Source organism: Oryctolagus cuniculus, chromosome 1 (assembly GCF_964237555.1).
Source record: "Oryctolagus cuniculus chromosome 1, mOryCun1.1, whole genome shotgun sequence".
NCBI classification, from domain to species: Eukaryota; Metazoa; Chordata; class Mammalia; order Lagomorpha; family Leporidae; genus Oryctolagus; species Oryctolagus cuniculus.
This window is the reverse complement of record NC_091432.1, coordinates 220,712,239-220,732,729: the sequence shown is the minus strand read 5'-3', so window position 1 is coordinate 220,732,729 and position 20,491 is coordinate 220,712,239. Positions and strand designations below refer to the sequence as shown.

General features: G+C 40.2%; 1 protein-coding gene across 7 annotated transcripts in view; it reads left to right on the top strand.

Moving 5' to 3' along the window:
* Positions 1 to 20,491, top strand: part of ASTN2 (astrotactin 2) — a 1,032,549-nt gene that overhangs the window by 273,366 nt on the left and 738,692 nt on the right. The gene's annotated exons all lie outside the window — the stretch shown is intronic.

Sequence of the window (20,491 nt, the reverse complement as noted above, 5' to 3'; positions counted from 1 at the left end):
TTTTTTCATACATGTCCTCTAAGTGTTGCTTCAGTCCCTGTTTGTGGCATGTGAATGCTAAAGTCTACAGATAGGTAGATCCCATATGGCTTCCTGCATATGGAACTCTACAACCTCCTCTTGTCATTTTTTCCCCAGTGCTTGAGTTATCAGGTAATTTAAGACTTCTTTCTTTTTATTATTTTTTTGACAGGCAGAGTGGACAGTGAGAGAGAGAGACAGAGAAAAAGGTCTTCCTTTGCCGTTGGTTCACCCTCCAATGGCCGCCGCAGCCGGCGCACCGCGCTGATCCGATGGTGGGAGCCAGGTGCTTCTCCTGGTCTCCTGAAGACTTCTTTCTGATGTCCAGCCCAAATCAGTCCAGCTTTCATTTAACTTCATCTTAGTGTAATTCCTTGACTCATCAGGCTCTTTTGTGTATGGACTCTGAAATGCCACCTGATGATTGGATTCTAGAGTTTCCTTCTGACATGAATCCATGTGTCTTTGTTCTTTTTGGTCAATAACTGATGGAGATGTGCATGTCTCCTTTCCACTTTCCTCCTTTGTGTTCCAGTTCAACCCAAAGGATAGATGCTCTGCCCATGAAGAAGGGAGGTGGGAGACTGTGAGCTTCCCTCCTGTCAACATCCTCCTTTCTTGGGCAACACTAACCTACTACAAACTAGTGGAGGCGTCCTAATTTGTTGTATGGCTGATGACTTGCCATTGTGTTTAAGTTTTCATCTGCCTAGAACTGGAGAAAAGATCAATTGTTTTTGAATCCAGAGGCATGGACAATAGGACTACTATCTGATTGTGTGTTGGAGAGGGGAAAAAGGAAGTTGAGAATGGCATCTTCTCAATCTGGTATGTAGGAAAATAAAGTGAATTTCTTCAAGTTTCTGCTAAGGGGAAGACATTTCAAATTAAGATTTCTTTCTTTCACTACAATCACTAAACTACACTTACTGGAAGACATTTAAAATAAAAATATAACAAGTTTTAGGTTCACAGAATTTGAACTTTAAGCGTTATCAGTGGTCTGAGTTGCCTTTTAGTCACCCTTATCTAATGCTTGAATCTCTTCTATGTGATTTTTGCAATGTAATATCATCTCTGGCTCATCACTTCCAAGTTTGAGATCAATTAACACCTCTTAAAGCTCTCTTTTGATATTATAAAGCTCTATAGTAAGTTCATAAAATGATCATTTTTAGTGTTAAGATTCTTACTACTATTATTCTTAAGTTAATGTGATTTGGCATCAGAGACATCTGAATTTGAATCTCAGCCCCTCAGACTTATCACTAGATTACCTTAGTCTGTTGGGTCTCAGCTTGAGGAGTCATTTTGCCTGTCAAAGGGCATTTGGTGAAATCTGGAGACCCTTTCAGATGTCTCAGCTTGGGAAGGGGACTACTAGCATGTGATGGGTGGAGTCCAGTGATGCTGGTAGACATCGTATAATGCTCAGGGTGTTCACCACAATAAAAATTAGGCACCAATGTCAGTAGCTCCAAAGCTGAGAACTTTCTTTGATCAAGAACCTTAATCTTTCTCAATATCAGTTTTCTCATCTGTAAAACAGATATATAAATATCATTTGCCTGAAGCATATAAGAGAATGACATGAAATTATTTCCACAAAGCTTTTTAACAGATGTGTGCCTCAAAATGTGTAGTCATTCAAAAAATATTACCTCTTGTGATTATGGCATATATAATACATGGATTATGAAGCCTAGATCACAACTATAGCGTTATGAATGTGAAATGTTAGTATGAAAAGTAATACTAGTTCTGCAATCCTTAACTGATCCAGCTAACCTTTTCCTTACAGAATGATATCATTACAAGCTTCCATATTAGAATCACTTCTTGTATGGACCTGCTCTGCTTTGCTAATAACATGCTTAATGTAACCCTGAGATCTCAACACAATCCTCTAGGTATGGTCTTGGCAGTAAAGAGTGGAGTTGGCCCCTTCTTTATACCAGACTTTATGCTTATATTAACATAGCCTAAAACATAAGGCATGTATTAATTTCTCATTGGTCACCTCACTATTAACTCATATTGAACTCTTTGATATCCAAACAATTGAATGAAAAGCAAGAAGAAGATAGGAAAATACTCAAAATGCAAATGTATAAAATGTACATTATTGGTGAGTACTCCAGAAAATCTGCTTGTATGCATAGCTCTAATCCAAGCATATGGGGTCCAATTTCTGGAACTTTAAATCAGGAATTGACTGATAAGAGATCAAGGGTGAGGAAAAGGAAGGAGACACTCAGAGAAGATATATAGTGCCTTGTATATATAACCCTGGCATACCCCCTTATTAGAACAATGGCTGAGCTAAGTGCTATCTGGAGGGTTATCAGAACCTCAATTGGTGAGAGAATATGAGCTCTGTTAGGAGTTACTATCACAGCCTGTGTGTGTCTTTCTCTTTTATCACATTGCTCTACCTCCTTGTGCACATCCATAGAATAAGAGATTCCTCATGACCCATCTGCCTAGCCTTCTTGTGCAAGTGGTTCCCCAGGATGGATCTCTATTATTTCATCAAAAAAAAAATCAGAGGAGGAATTTGTTCTGCTTCATTGAAGACATGATTTCCAGTCCTCTCTATTGCCTTAGTATTTTGGTTGCTCCCTGAGAAAGGGGTAGATAAAAAGGGAAGTATGTATAATGCTTAGCTGAGCCAACTTTAACGAGGGCTAAATAAAGAAAGGAAGATGACTCAGAATTATTTAGCCATGGGATAAAAAGAATTCCTGACAGGCCTGGGAGACTCCACACTGATATGGAAGCCCTTGTTGGATAGCCCCAACACTACCAGGCTCACTCCTTCTCTGCTCTTTCTCACCCTTTCTTTCCTCCTCCACCTGTTTACATTATTTACATAGTGATTAAGATCATAAAAGTCAGAGGAGCTTAGGCTTCAGCTCTGACTTTATCCCCACCATGGGGATATCAATGTCACGTCGGGCTTTTGGTGAGTGGCGGAAGTACCTGGCATAGAGTATACACTCAACAAATGTGAGTCAGTGGTATCAGTGTTGTGCTTATTTCACACATTCTTGTAGGTATCCTCATCTGTATTTAGGACGTGAACAACTGAAGCTCAGATACTGTCACTGCACTAATGGTGAGCAGATGCTACCTGGCAGATCCAATATATGAACCTTGGTGTATGTAATGTATACAATAATAAAGTAACTTTGCACCATGTTATTTCTGTGTTGTGTTATCTTACCCCACAGTATCTATACTATTTGTTTAAGAATACTAGAAGAAGAATTTGGAACTATAGTCTTTACTAGTAGTAGTGAACTGGAACATTGCAAACATTTACAGTGATGTAGATCACAAAATTCTTTAACATACCTCTCACAGAAATTTTTAAAGCTTTTATTTATTTTGGAGTGGGCAAGAAAGAAAGCAAGGAGGGAGGGAGGAATGTCCTATCCATTGGTTCATTCCTCCAAATGCCAACATTGGTGGGGCTGTGCCAGGCTGAATCCAGGAGCATGGAGCCAGCAACTCATTGCAGGTCTTCCATGTGAGTGGCAGGGACTCAGTTACTTGACCTATCATCACTGTCTCCCTGAGTCAGAATTATCAGGAAATTTGAATCAGGAGCCAGAACTGGATATTGAATCTTAATACTCTGATATGGCAGTTGGTGCCTTAACGCCTGCCCTTCACAGACAATTTTATGTCCTGAGGATCAGAGAGGGTTGAAGAGGTATCCAAAGTCCCACAGCAGTTGATCTAGAACTTGATTCCTGCTCTTGCTCCCAGATTTGTTCAATTTCTAAATCTGGATTCTCAGCTCCATATACCCCTAGTGCTTCTCTCTAGCTTTTTGCTTGGGTTTTTGTGTGCATGTAACCATGAATAATAAAGCAAGCCTACTCTTATTGTCATGTAGAAATGGGAAATTGAAATTATAAGTCATTAGAAGGAAAATCCCAAGCCTTGTAGTAACACCAACTCAGCCTCAATCTATTATTGTCTATATATTTAGCCAGTCTATTTTTAAGAGTTTAATATTGAGAAATAGGACATATTATAATGTGGCTGTATTAATTTCATTCTGAAATCTCTGCTATTTGCTACAGTTCGCTTACATGTGTTTAAATTATAACCACTCTATTACACTAGGAAGGATCACTTCAGCTTAAAGTAAAATGGGTAGAAAATCTTCCAGTTGCAGTAGTGAGAATGTACTATTTCTGTATTCTGCTTTCTGATTATCTTCCCTCCCAACCATACCATTGGTCATTACTGTGCCCATATCATGATATATATTTTATACCTCTCAATGGGTACCCCATATACTCCTTAAAGAATTTATTCATTTATTCACCAAGTGTAAGTTAACTATGAGAACTGTGAATAGATATGTTAATAAAGACTTTCTGTCCCTGAAAATGGATACTTCAGTTTCAGGTGCTTATCATTCATGGGCTCATCTTCACAATTATTATCAATATGGTCTAAAGGGAAACTAGAGGAATGAGTGTTTGATATAGCAATTAAGATTCCCACATTGGATTTCCTGAATTTGAATCACAGATATTTTTCCAATTCTAGCTTCCTGCTAATGTGTACCTTGTTAGGCAGTGATGATAAATCATAGAGTTGATTCCCTGCCACTGACATGAAAGACCTAGGTAGAATATCCAGTGCCTAACTTTGGGACTTGCACATTCTTGGCCATTGTGGGCATCTGGAAATGCACCTACAGATGGCAGCCTTTTTTTCTCTGACTTGCTCTCTCTCAAATAAAATAAATAAATAAATGCAAGTTTTTAAAAAATAAAGGAAAGCTGGCTGAAATGTTCCTTTCATCCTTTGCAATGTGGAAATCAAAACAATGAACTGTATTTATTGCCCCCTCCTTAAAACAATTCATGAAATAGTATTTGATGATATTTGCTGTATAGCTCAGCTTTGTATAAGCTGTGAATGAGCCTTAAAAATTAACTTCTGTGCACTTCACTTATCCATTTGTAAGATATAATGATAGGAGTTATGAAAGGATGTATATGAGTTAGCATATACAACTACATAACAACTATAAAAGATCAATGATATGCAGTGATAAATAATGATTATTCATGTATCTTAAGATGAAGTGATTGATCTCATATCATTTGATCATCATCTAAATGTTGGCTAGGGTCAGTGACCTAGACTATAGGAGTTAGACTGATTACTCCACACTGCAGGACTGTGAGTTCACCTTGTGTCACTCATCTTCCTTAAGCAATCAGACTAGCTCCATAGGCCCTCCTCTTGGCAGTGGCAGGTGTAAGAATGTGAAAATATGTGCTACCTCTTGAAATCCAAGCTCATAACTAGCACAGGCTGAAATCAACCTATATTTCCTTGGCCAAAGCAATCAAACAGTGAAGCACAGGGGCTGATGTTGTGGCACAGTGTGTTAAGCCACCACCTACAACACCAGCGTCTCCTATGAGTAACTGTTTGAGTCTTGGCTGCTCCACTTCCAATCCAGCTCTCTGCTAATGTGCCTGGGGAAACAGCAGAGGATAGCCCAAGTGCTTGGGATCCTGGAACCAAGTGGGTGACCCTGAAGAAGCTCCTGGCTCCTGGCTTTAGCCTGTTCTAGCCTCAGCTGTTGCAGCCATTTGGGGAGTGAACCAGCAGATGGAAGGTGCTCTTTCTCTCTCTCTTTTTCGCTCTTTCTTTCTCTCACTCTGCCTTTAAATTAATAAAATAAAATAAAGCTTTTAATAAAAAATAACTGAGCCCGAATAAAGTGGCAATGAAATACACTGTATCTACAATGAAGCTATAATAAGGGTGTGGATGCAGAATGTAGTGAAGAATTGGAGCAGATTATTCCAGGTATCACAGCAATTACGAGTTACACTAAATGGTGACTGTATTTACCTTAAAATAATATCTGTCACATGGCAAACTCAAAAAATATTAAATTCTATTATTGTTGGTGTGGTTAGCTAGCTAAAGAAATGCTTTTTCCAAGTTGAAGTGACATTTAGGGGAACCCTGATAATAAACCAGCTACAGAAGTGTGAAATGTCTCTCTGGAAGAAGAAACTGCCTAGAAGGGAGTTAAATTTCTGGAGAGGAAGTGAATAAGGGTAAGAGAGTGAGATTTTCCCTTTCCTCCAATGAGCTTCCATATAAATAATTCCTCTTCCACAGTCTACCAGTGGTGTTGGTAGACCTTAATGGACAACAAATTTGTATTTTCTCAAATGTTTGTCATAATATACCTAACAGGACCCGGTGACATCTTGGAGTTCAAAGCATGAACCAGGTGAGCATGGCAGAGCAAGTTATGAGTATAGACAGAAGACCATAAGCAGAAACTGTATTTCTGAGATTGATGTTGCAGCCATATCCAGGTTCTAGATGTGACTGTGATGGGAATTGGCTGAATGAGAGTAGGGATAGAAATCCTGATGTCATAAGGGCCAAGGATGATGGCAAAATCTGACGAGAAAGAGTGCTTATAGTCCTTAGCCAGTGGCAATGAATCACCCAGATGGGAAGGGGAGAATTTATATTCAGTGAACTTTGATTCCACACAAGACCCTCTGCAGGCTTATTCACATAATCTGGATAATAATAATGGTAATAAAGACTATACTTCATTGATTGCTTAATCCATTTCAGGTACTGTGTTAAGCACTTTGAGTGTATTATTGCATTAAATTTTATACACACACACAAAATAACTTTCTTTTTAAAATTTTATTTAAGTTATACAGGTTTGATGTATTTTATATCTACAGATTTAGAAACCTAGTGACACTCTCCCCCCATTCTCCATACTCCAACCCTTCCTTCTCCTCCCTCTCATAATCTAATTCTTAATTTTTACAAATACCTATTTTCAGTTTACTTAATGATCGTGTAGTTAACTCTACACTAAATAAAAGAGTTCAACAAATAGTATGAAGGAAAAAAAAAATCCAAAACACTGCTCCTCAACAGAAGAGACAAGGGCTGTAAACAATCATCGAATCTCAAAATGTCTATTTCACTCCAATATATTACATTTCAGATACTCTGTTAGTTACCTCGGATCAGAGAACACATATGATATCTGTATTTTTCAGGACTGGTTTATTTCACTAAGTATAATGGTTTCCAGTTGTTTACATCTTGTGGCAAAAGACAGGATTTCATTTATTACAGCTGAGCAGTACTCTATAGTGTATTTATATCATAATTTGTTTATCCAGTCAACTGTGGATGGACATCTGGGTTGATTCTATATCTTAGCTATCATAAATTGTGCTGCAGTGAACATGGTTCTACAGATAACTCTTTCATATATTGATTTCCTTTGGTTTGGGTAAATTTCCAGGATGGGTCATATGGTAGGTCTATATTCAGATTTCTAATGCATCTCAAAACTGTCTTCTGCAGTGGCTGAAACAGTTTACATTTCCACCAACAGTGGACCCTAGTACTTTTTTTCTAACATGCTTGCCAGTGTTTGTCATTTGTTGATTTCTATATGAGAGCCATTCTTGCTGGAGTGAGGTGAAACCTCATTATGGTTTTGGTTTGCATTTCCCTGATGTCTAGTGACCCTGAGCATTTTCTCAAGTGTCTGTTGTTCATTTGAATTTCCTCTCTTGAAAAATGCCTGTTCAAGTCATTTGCTCATTTCTTAACTGGATTGTTTGCTATGTTGTTGTTGAATTTCTTGAGCGCTTTAAAGATTCTAAATGTTAACCCTTTATCAGTTACGTAGTTTGCAAATATTTTCTCCATTCTGTTGGTTGCCTCTTCATTTTGCTGTCTTGTCTTGTCTTGTCTTGTCTTGTCTTGTCTTGTCTTTTCTTTTCTTTTCGACAGAGTTAGAGAGAGAGAGAGAGAAAGGTCTTCCTTCTGTTGGTTCACTCCCCAAATGGCCACTCTGGCTGGCACTGTGCCTATCCAAAGCCAGGGGCCAGGTGCTTCTTCCTGGTCTTCCATGCAGGTGCAGGGGCCCAAGCACTTGGGCCATCCTACACTGCCTTCCCGGTCCACAGCAGAGAGCTGGACTGGAAGAGGAGCAACCGGGACTAGAACCTGCACCCATATAGGATGCTGGCGCCACAGGCAGAGGATTAACCAAGTAAGCCACGGCGCCAGCCCTTGCTGTGTTTCTTTTGCAGTGCAGAAGCTTCTCGGCTTGATGTAATCTCATTTGTCAATTTTGGCTTTGATTTCCTATGCTTCTGGGGTCTTTTCCAAGAAGTCTTTTCCTATGGCAATATCTTGCAGAGTTTCCGCAATGTTCTCTAGTAATTTGATGGTATTGGGTCAAAGACCTTTGAGTGGATTTTTTTGTAAGGTGTAAGGTATGACTCTAGTTTCTTACTTCTGCATGTATTGATCCAATTTCCCCAGCACCATTTGTTAGAGACTGTCCTTGCTCCAAGGATTGAGTTTAGCTACTTTATCAAAGATAAGTTGGTTATAGATGCATGGATTAATTTCTGGAGTCTATTCTGTTTCATTGGTCAACACATCTATTTTTGTGCCAATACCAGGCTGTTTTGATTATAACTGCCCTATATTTTGTCTTGAAATCAAGTATTGTGATGCCTCTGGCTTTGTTTTTGTTGTATAAGATTGCTTTAGCTATTTGGAGTCTCTTGTGTTTCCATATGAATTTCCATAAGAATTTTAGCATCATTTTTCTAGCTCCTCAGAGAATGTCATTGGTATTTTCATTGGGATTGCATTGAATCTGTAAATTGCTTTCAGTAGTATGGACATTTAGATAATGTTGATTCTTCCAATCCTTGAACATTGAAGATTTTTATATTTTTCAAAGTCATATTTCTTTCTTTAGTATTTGTAGTTTTCACCATAGAGATCTTTGACATCCTTAGTTGAATTTATTCCAAGATATTTAATGATTTTTGGAACTATTGTGAATGTGCTTGATCTTAAAAATTCTTTCTCAGCCATGACATTGTCTGTATATACAAAGGCTATTTATTTTTCTCTGTTGATTTTATATCCTGCCACTTTACCAAACTCTTTTATGAGTTTCAATACTCTCTCAGTGGAGTCTTTTGGATCCCATATTTATAAGATCATGTCATCTGCAATTAGGGATAGTTTGATTTCCTCCTTCCCAATTTGTATTCCTTTGATTTCTTTTTCTTGCCTAATAACTCTGGCTAAAACTTCCAGGACTATATTAAATATCTATGATGATAGTAGGCATCCTTGTCTGGTTCCAAATCTTAGGGGGAATGCCTCCAGATTTTCCCCATTGAATATGATGCTGGCCATGGGTTTGTCATAAATTGCCTTGATTGTGTTGAGGAATTTTCCTTCTATACTCAGTTTGCTTAATGTTTTCATCATGAAATTATATTCCATTTTATCAAATGCTTTCTCTGTATCTATTGAGGTAACCATATGGTTTTTGTTCTTCAGTTTGTTGATGTGTATGATCACATTGATTGATTTGCAAACACTGAACCATCCGTGTGTACCAGGGATAAATCCCACTTGGTCTGCATTGAATGATCTTCCTCATATGTTGTTGAATTCAATTAGCTAATATTTTGGTGAGGATTTTTGCATCTATGTTCATCAGGGATATTGGATTATATTTTCATTATCTGTTATATCTTTTTCTGGCTTTGGAATTAAGGTGATGTAGACTTCATAGAAGGAGTTTGGGGGGGTTTCTTCCCTTTCAATTTTTTTGAATAGCTTGAGAAGAACTGGAGTTAGTTCTTTTTTTCAATGTCTGGTAAAATTCAGTGGCAAAGCCATCTGGTCCTGGGCTTTTCTTTGTTGGGAGGTTCTTCATTATTGATTCAATTTTCCATCTTTGTTGTTGGTCTGCTCAGGTTTTCTGTCTTCATGACTCAATTTTTATAGATTGATTGTGTCTAGGCATGTTGCAATTTCTTCTAGATTTCCAAATTTATTTGCATATAGCTCTTTGTAGTAATTCCTGATGATTCTTTTTATTTCAGTGGTATTTATTGATACATTCCTTTTTCATCTCTGATTTTATTGGTTTGGGTTTTCTCCCTCTTCTTTTGGTTAGTTGGGCCAATGGTATATCCATTATGTTTATTTTTTCAAGAAAATAGCTCTTCCTTTCACTGATCTTTTGTATTTTTTTTGTTTGTTTTATCTCTTCTCTAACTTTAATTATTTAATTATTTCTTTAATTCTTTCTTTTTACTAATTTTGGGTTGTTTGTTGTTATTCTAGGTCCTTGAGATGCATTGATAACTCATTTATTTGGTACCTTTCCAATTTCTTGATGTAGTCACCTATTAGTATAAACTTCCCTCTTTGATATGATGTATTGCCATCTTCATTTGTTTTCAGAAATTTTTGATTTATCTTTTGATTTCATTCAGGAACATGTTGTCTAGTCTCCATGTGTTTGCATGTGATCTAGAGATTCTTGAGTGGTTGATTTCTAGTTTCATTTCATTTTGGTCAGAAAATATGCATCATATGGTTTCAATTTTTTTTTAATTTTCTAGGACTTGCTTTATGGCCAAGAATATAGCCTATCCTGGAGAAAGTTCCTTGCACTGATGAGAAGAATGAATATTCTGCAACTGTGGGATAAAACATTCTGTAGATATCATTTAGGTCCATTTAGTCCATGGAGTCGATTAGCTCTGTTGTTTCCTTGTTGATTTTCTGTCTAGTTGATCCGTTCACTGCTGAAACTGGGGTGTTTATGTCCCCCCGTCACTATTTTATTGGGGTCTATGTCTCCCTTTTGATCCATTAACATTTCTTTTAAATAGCTGTGTGCCCTGTAATTGGGTGCATATAGATTTGTTATAATCACTCTTCCTGTTGAATTGATCCCTTAGTCATTATATAGTACCCTTCTTAGTCTCTTTTAACAGATTTTATGTTAATATCTATTTTGTCTGATAATAGGACGACAATAACTGACCATTTTTGCTTTCCATTTGCATGGAATATCTTTTTCTATCCTTTCTATCTTTCCTATTTCTATCTTTCTATCTTTGTTGGTGTGATGTGTTTCTTGTAGTCAGCAAATAGATGGGACTTGTTCTTTAATCAGTTCATCCAGTCTGCATCTTTTAACTGGAGAGTTGAGGCCATTTACAATCAAGTGACTATTGATGAATAACAACTTGGCCCTCCCATTTTTCCATAAATATTCCTATTTTTTGGTACTTTTCCTGTGGGGTTTTCTGCCTTTACATTCTTTCATAATGATAGCTATCTTTCTACGTTTCTGTGTGTTGCATATCTTTAAGCATCTTTTTAAGGCTGGAAGAGTGGCGACAAATTCTTTAAATTTCTGTTTGTTATGGGAGGTTTTTGTTTCACCTTCATTCATAAATGAGATCTTTGCAGAGTACAGAATTCTGGGTTGACAGCTTTTTCTTTTTAAGACTTGGACTATATCTTCCCATTCCCTTCTAGCTATAGGGTTTCTGATGAGAAGTCAGCTGTGAGTCTAATTGGAGATCCTCAGAAGGTAATCTGGTGTATCTCATGCACATTTTAGAATCTTTATGTTTTACTGTGGAATTTTTGACTACAGTGTGTCATGGTGAATATCCTTTTTGGTCATGTCTGTTAGGAGTTCTATGTGCTTCCTCTACGTGGATATCCATTTCTTTCTCCAAATTCTGGAAGTTTTCTGTAATTTTTTCTGTAGTTATATCATTAACTAGGCCATTTTCTCTTTCCACATCTTCAGAAACTCCTAAGACCTATATGTTGAGTCATTTAATAGTATCTGATCAATCTCCAATGCTATTTTTCAGTTTTCTTCTGATTGTTTTTGAGTATTCCTATGAATATTTTTGTTGAATTCTCTTTCCATCATTTCCTCACTCTCTTCATCTTATTCTAATATTGAAATGTGGTGTTCCTATGAGGGGGTCATGATGTCTTTCTTATTCCTTTTTATTGAATTTCCACATTAGTTTTTAGGCATTTCTGGAGTTTATTTTTTTTCCCTGATTGCTTTTATATTTGAGTTACACTTCTGTGGTTTACTGGAATGTCTACATTTCCAGTGAATATCAAGAAATATGTGGTAGATGTGTCCAGGGAACCCTGGTCAGTCGTCCTGAGTGGGTTGAGTATCCAGGGTAACACCCCAGTTGGGCATAATAGATCTCAATGCCCAGGTGTTAGCCCCCAGCGTGTTCTGCACCATTTTATGAACCACAGAAGTGATCTGTGCAGTCCTCACTATGAGCACAGTTCCTGCTGCAATGACCTGCAATGATCTTCTTGGAACAAGGATCCTGGAGCATGTGGAGCCACACCCACTGATTCCCCAGAGACCTAACTACATCCTGCAGCTTTTCATGTAACCACGGATCCCCCATGATCTCAGCACACAAGGCTTTCATGGTCACTGGGTGCAGAGGTTTCTTTCTTCCCTGTCAGCCTGTCTAGCCAACATAGAAGCAGATGTTTTGCAAGACAGCTCCACCTAGGCATCTTAATCCTGGGAGGCTGCAGGCATCTCATCATCCTATGTGGTTGTCCAGCCTTCTCCCAGCCAGGCTCAAAGTCAGTGGGACTGCAAATTGTTTCCTCTGCTAGAATCTCTGGATCACAAGTACACACAAGAGCCACTGGCCAAATGTTGCTTTTCCCCCGCCAATACTGCCAAGAAGATAGAATCCTGTCACAGCCAGTTGCTGTGTGCGTGCACAGTGTCTTCTGCAGCAACCCCAACTGGTCAGCGGGAGCTGTTGTGGGGAATTTAGGGCGAGATAAACATGGCACCTCTACTTCCACTGGGTCCATGGGCAACCACGAGCAACTGCTGGCCCACAGGGCTCCAGTTTGGTCTCACTCCATGCTCTCCCTCTGGCTATATCACCATGGGTTGCTGTAGTCTCGTCTCACCTCCATCTCTAAGCTGCCATCCGTTCTGGCTCTTGGCTGCTGCCATTGTGCTTGTGTTCATGTTTGCCCTGCATGTCCACACCCTCCACACAGGAACACAGTGTTCCTCTTCCTCTTGTAGGATTTTCAGTGCTGTTTTCTCCCCTGAGAGTGTACTTCCTACACTTTTTTTTAACTGTTCATCCCAAGCCTAGCATAGTATGTCATTCCCTAATCTGCCATCTTGGAATATCTCAATGCCAATGACTTTCAAAACAAAAGAATGAATAAATGAATGAGTTCAGTGAAAATTCATGAAGCTGAAGTGCTAGCGAGAGAAAAGTGAGTAATGACTACTCTTTCTTAAACACTATATCTGGAAGCTCTCCTAGACATTTTTTGTACATATTTACATTTAATCATCCCAGTGATCCTGCAGGTATTTACAGAGGAGAAAACTGAGGGCTGCAGATGTAAGAAGAGTATCTGAAGACAACACACTTGCAACTCAAGTAGGCATTCTCACTTGCACTGGACAGTGTGGCTGGTATCTACCTGCTGCTTGGTTCTCTGAGCTTAGTTCTGTAGTGAGAAAGACTTGATAAGATGAGGCCTGAGCTGAACTTAGGATCTCTAGGACGGGTTGTCTTGAGCAAGGCCTCTCTGGCATAGCAGGCCAGTGTCCAATCAAGTCAAACCACTGGCTCTGGCCAGGGCTGAGACTCATTGCCTAGATGAAATAAAGGGGGCTAGATTGTTTGCGTCATTTCCCAGTGTCAGAGAAGTCACACTTAACCTCTGCTCTCGAGATGCTCAGCTTCACCTACCAAGCAGTCTGGAGACAGTACCTGATAAGTACATGGAGTTGTGGCATTACAGTCATTATAAACTGAGCCACATCCCAGCTCTGCCATTTCTAAGCTATGTGACCCTAGAAGATCGTCAGCTTCTCTGAGTCTCAGTGTCCTAATCGCCAGACAGGAGTTAATGACACTTACCTTTCAAGATTGTTGGCAGAAATAAATGAGAAACCCAACAGAAATGCCAGGCTCCTTACCTTGTGAAGTCTGTGCTGAAGAACTGAGCATGCTAAGTATGTCCGAGAAAAATTGAAGATAGTGATAAAAGTGACATTGGAACTTGAACCCAAGCTGGTATGCACTTTAGTGGTAGAACATCCTTAGCAGATGTGTGGAGGACAGAATGACAGGTTGAATGCACAGTTGTTGCTGTCAGTGTAGACACAGCATGGAGTGCTAGCTCTGCAGGGTGTAGACTGAGGCTTGCCTGATGTCTCTAAACCACCATACTCAGTATGATTTTGCAGAGTAACACACAGTTCTGCTCTTTGTTCTGTGTTCCACTTTCCCTTTAGTTGCTGCTTCTGTCTATTTCTGTCCTTACTCCTTTCCTTTTCTGCTTTCTCTCTCCTCTGTGTCCTACTCTTTCTTATGCTGCTTTCATCACTGAGCTATTCTCCCTCCCACTCTTTCCCTCTCCTCTTCTCTTCCTCCAGCTTGGTTTAGGAGACAGGGCTCTCCAGTTCAGGCAACAGTGGTGTGCTCCCATTAAGGCTGATGATCTCTCATGTGTCAATTAGAAAGAGGCAGCAACCTCCTCCTCTCCCTCCCTTTCCCGGGCCTGCTGTGATGCTCAGATCAAGCACCATCTGTTGCATTCATCCAGGCGATGGGTGAGCATTTTGCTGCTCTGGGGAGGTAGAGCTCAGTGGGTATCAGGAGGTACTGTGGCTTGTTTGGGCTACTTGAAATATTGATACTGATAGAGCTTCTGAATGGGAACAGGAGGGAGGGTGGCAGGCAGCATGAAATAGACCTCAGAGAGGTTTGGACAAGCTTCTCCACTGAAGCCTGTCTGGGCTTCTGGCACTGTCATGGAGGCAGGAACAGCCAAACAGATGGATGGGATTTGTTATAATCAGGATCAGAAACCCGTGTAGCTCTGGGGAGCAAACTTTCCCTCTCTGTTTGTATTCCTCTTACCCTCCTCAGTCAAATACACATCAGCTTAGAAGAAAGAAAACATAAATAACAGAATGAAAAGATGCTGACCTTCTTGAAATACTTAATGTCAGACATGGAAAAAAATATGGGGGCAGAGGGTGGATCAGTCAAGGTCCCAGCTGGACAAAGAATGCATCCTCAAATGAGATTAGTAACCAAATTTGATGAAAAAACTATTTATAGATGCATGGGCAGACTAAAGAGAATAAACAAGTGGATATCAAGTTACCAAGGACAACAAATATCAGGAAGCCATCACTGGCTCCTAGAACTGAAGAGAGAGAGAAAGTGGTTTTACTGGACTTTGTGAGAACTGAAACTGTGGAAAAGGGTCCCCTGGCAGAAGCTGTAATTGTTGGAGTTCTCCTTTCTCTCTCAGAAATAGAGAGAGTAATAGGAAACGATCAAGGGAAAATATTCCCCAACTTTCTCCTCCCATATTCTGCCAGAGCACCCCACTAGGCAAACTCAACTAGCATCTAGATTAGTAAGGAGCCAGATGATATACTTGATAGAGGTATGCCTCCAGCGTACAGAGTCGGGCAGAATGGGCCTGGGCATGTGGAGGACCTGGGGGTGCAAATGGAGAACAACTGGCAAGATGAGAGATGAGCAGACATTCTTATGCCGGTGCTGAGTCAGAAAATTACATTCCTAACCATCACATGCACATGCTTTCCAAGGAGTGCATGCAGATTTTCCATACACCCAGCTTTCTCTTGTTAATGGGACCCACGCCACTCTCTACCCAATACCTGCACTTTGATGCCTCGAAAACATCACAAAGTTTTAATATCCAAAACCAAACTCTTAAAGGTGTTCTCTTACAGGGTTCCTCCACTCATTAAAGAATCATCATTCCACAGTTGCGCAAGTCAAAAAAGCAAAAGTCAAACCCCATACCTGCTTCTCCTTTACCCAGTTCTTTAAGTAACCCCTTTCTGAGGGAATTTTGCCTACAAAATAACTCCCAAGCTTGCTCATGTCTCTGTTTCTGCTTTTAGTGCATCTGTCTCTACTCTCTCTACTGCTTTCTACTTTTGTGCATCTACCACGGTTACCCTGTTTCAGGCTACTGTCATCTCATACTTGGATCTCTGTTCAGCTGATCAATCTTCCTAGAGGGCCCTCTTGCTTTTTCTTATCTTTCTCTGGTGAATTATTTTCCTCTTTTTCAGAGAACTTGCCCTTAAATGTAAATCTGATCATACAAAGTTTTTTTTTTTTTTTTTTTTTTTTTTTTTGACAGGCAGAGTGGAGAGTTAGAGAGAGAGAGACAGAGAGAAAGGTCTTCCTTTGCCATTGGTTCACCCTCCAATGGCCGACGCGGCCAGCGCGCTGCGGCCGGCGCACTGCGCTGATCCGATGGCAGGAGCCAGGTACTTATCCTGGTCTCCCATGGGGTGCAGGGCCCAAGCACTTGGGCCATCCTCCACTGCACTCCCTGGCCACAGCAGAGTGCTGGCCTGGAAGAGGGGCAACTGGGTCAGAATCTGGTGCCCCGTCCGGGACTAGAACCCGGTGTGCCAGCGCTGCAAGGTGGAGGATTAGCCTAGTGAGCCGTGGCGCCGGCCCACAAAGTTCTAATAAAAGAATAATCTTTACGTTGTGCCAACCTTAACAGGGGAGAGGATTAGGGTTAGAGTTAGAATCGGGGGTAGGCTTTCTATTTCTTCACCAGCATTATCTCTGGTCACTTGTTTTCAGTGGCTGTGGCTGGTTTACAGCTCCTTCCATGCTCTTTATCCCCAGAAGGCCTTTGTTTAGACTCCCCTCCACCTCCTTTGATATCCTCACATCCCCCTTGTATTAGTCAGCTTTTCTTTACTTTATCTAAAATACCTGAGAGGAGCAATGTAAGAGGACAGAAGATTTCTTTTGGCTTGCAGGTTTGGTGATTCCTGAGTCAAGATCTGAAAGCCCTGATCATATGGAGGGCCAGGAAGCAAAGAGACATAGGGAGCATGTTTAAATAACTAACTTTTCAGAGCAAGCACACAATGGCCTGAAACCTTTCACTGGGTCCATGTGCAAGGTGCCATAATGAGGTCACATCTCCACCCTTAATTCTTACCAACTAGCATAAGACTTTGGGGTTCTGAGAATAGGATTGTGGCACAGTGGGTTAAGCCACTGCCTGCAATGGTGGCATCCCATGTGAGTGCCAATTTTAGTCCCATATACTGCACTTCTGATTCAGCTTCCTGATAATGCATCTAGGAAAGCAGTGGAAAGTGACCTAAGTGCTTGGGCCTCTGCCACCCATGTGGGAATTTTGGATGGAGTTCCAGGCTCCTGGCTTCACTCTGGCCCAGCCATGGCCATTTCTGCTATTGGGAGAGTATACAAGCAGATGGAAGATATTTCTCTAACTGTGTGTGTCTTCCTTCTCTATATATAGCTCTGCCTCTTAAATAAATAAATAAGTCTTTTATTTTAAAAAGTAACAACTGAAAAAAATGACTTTGAGATGTAAATGACTACATGAGTTTCAGTACCAAATCCTGTTCCATCTATAATTCCTCTCAATCCCCACTCTCTATTCCCCACCTGATTGACCACACCCTTCAGATCTCAGCCGCCCTGCTCACTTCCTTGAAGCAGGTTTCCTTGATTTTCTCAGACCAGGTCTTCTATAATTGTTAATATTTAATAATATACACAATGTGCTATACTCTTCTATATAGCTCTCCTCTCATCCTTCAGCTCTCCTTTATAGTACATAACACATGTGTATTTTGCATTTAAGGGCCAGTTATCTTTTGTCATCTTCCTGTCCATATAGTAAGTATCACAAGGATATTTTCTTTACTTGTTTTTCCCACCATTTTACCTACTCATGGACTGAATATTTGTGCCCTCCCCTCAAATTCATATGTCAAAGCCCTAACCCTATTTGGCTGTTTTTTGGTCTTTTTGGGCTACCATAATGAAATACTCTAGACTGTGTGACTTAAATAATGGAAATTTATTTTCTCATGGTTCTGGAGACTGGAAATTAAGATGAAGATATAGTGCATGTGAAGATGCAGGCATTATCAGCTTCCAATGTAGGACTTCTTCCTGGCTTATAGATATTGCCTTCTTGCATGTGTACATGGAAATCAATCAATTTCTCCTTCTCTCCCCTTCCTTTGTATAAAAGGTACCAATCCTATAGGATTACAACTCCCCCACCCCCATCTTAGGACCTCATTTAATCTTCATGACCCACTAAAGGTCATATCTGCAAATAAAGGTGCAAATATTAATTGGGAATTGATACTTCAATATATGAATTGAGGGGGTGGGGAAGGAGCCACACAATTTGGCCCATGGAAGACCTTATCTGGAGAATGGGATATTTAGGAGGTAATGAAAATAAAAGGAGGTCATACTTGGGTTGATTACCTTGATTGAACTGTACACTGTAAGAGGAAGGGAGCTCATGCTCTTGCATGCTCTCTCTCTCTCTCTCTCACTCTCGCTCTCGCTCTCTCTCTCTCTTTACCTTTCTCTCTCTCCCTCTCTTCCTCTCTCTCTGTCATGTAAGGACACAGGTTGGAGGTGGTCACTTATAAGCCAGGAATAAATCCCTCAATGAAACCCAACGACACTGGTATCCTAATGTTGGACTCCTATATCGCAGAACTGAGAAAATACAATCTGTTGTTTAAGTCAACCAGCTTATAGTATTTTGTTAAACTAACCATATCTATGGTGTTTTATTATGACTAAGACATACCTCCTGTGCTCAGCACAGGTACCTGATGGTTTCTCTGAAAATACTGTGGAATAAGTAGGCGAGTAAATGGGGAGATGAATGAATGATGAATGAAGATTGGGAGGCCTGTGTGAGTTCTTCCCTTTGAGAATTCCAGGCTTTGGCTTGATCTGGACTTTGACAACAGGATATAATCTTGAGCAAATCACTCTTCCTTTGATTCTTTAAGGAATCAAAATTTAACATAAATTTGTATCTCAAAATCTTCTTGCTAGATGGCTCTCCATCTGAGTCTTACAGTGGAGAGTGTGTTTTGGGGATCTTATTCTTGGTTTACCTTCAGATAGCCCTAACTGTTTCATATATGGGGAGGGAGACAGCAAGAAAAGCTGTTGATGAAGCTGTTTTACTGTCACATGATTCACTTGTATTTTGAATTTCTTTTTCTTAGCACTCATATGTTCCCCACGTGTCCTAATGGTGGGGCTTTGCACAGAATACGAAATTCAAGTCATCCCTGTAGGTGTGACTTACCCTACAGACACATCTATCTAACTCAGTAACTTTCCAGAGAACGCAGAGCTCTTTAGAAATGTTGGGCTGTTCAAGGAGCCTTCTCTGTCTAGTCTGGTGAAGCCCCTTCAAAGAAAAAGGAATCTTTGGTACCTGCCATCTCTTAGCATCAGACAGCAGGTAGCTCAAACTGAAGAAGACATTTCCTGGCCTCTAGAGACATAGATGGAGGGAGGCATGAGTTTGAAGATTTCAAAGTCAGGACTCTCTTTGGGAATTTCTTAGAACAAAGGCACTGAGGCCATTCAGCAGTTTTCCTTTTCTTCTTTCTGGTTCCTTCTCCTTGCCTTTTATATTGCCTCTTTCCTTCCTTCTCAAGGTTTTCTGTGCTTTTTGCCCTTTTATCTTCTACCTTTCTCTCTCTGCTCCTCTGATCTCACTTTCTCCATTCAATAGAACTTTCTACCAATCTCAATTATGAAACTTTGTGGAAATATGGCTACTAACAAATCATTGAAAGGTAATGTTGCAAATGAAACATTGGACTCAGGGTTAGCAAGCTTGACTCGCCACTTGCTAGCTTGGAACACATCATATGCATTGTGGAAGCTTCAATTTACCCTCAGCAAAGTGAGTTTATGGTCCTAAGTGATCAACATATCCGTAACTGTAATTTTATCTCCTAGGATATTGAGTGGCCTTCAGTGCCACTGTCTTGACTGGCTGGCACAAAGCCACAGTACTGATTGCCTTCTCTGCCTCAATTTTTTATTCTCCATATTCTAGGTAGTAATTGCTATCAACTAACTTACTTTGAATGTGTTTAAACATGTTAGCTCCCTACTTAGAATTTTCAGTGATAACGTTTTGACATTAGAATAAAATCCAAACTACTGAATATGGTTTACAAAGTGTCTTTTTATAATTTTTATTTATTTTAAAGGGAGAAGAAAGAGAGACAGAGAGGGAGAGGGAGAGAGGGAGGGAGGGAGGGAGGGAGAGAGAGAGAGAGAGAGAGAGAGAGAAAGAGAAAGAATTGTTCGATTTTCCACTGGCTGGTTCACTCCCCAAGGGCCTGCAAGGCTAAGACTAGGCCAAGCTAAATCCAGGAGCCAAGAAATTAATCTGGGTCTCCCATATGGGTGATAAGGATCCAATTACATGAGTCATCATGTGCTGCCTCCAAGGCTGTGTGTTAGCTGGAAGCTGGAATAAAGAGCAAAGCCAGGACTCAAAGCAAGGCACTCTGAAATGAGATTTGGACATCCCATGCTGCAGCTCAACTGCTGTGCCAAACGCCTGCCTGCATGAGGTGTCTATCTCTCTGGTTTCATCTCTTAGAAGCCCTATTGCAAGCTCCGTTGTAGCTGCCTTAAAT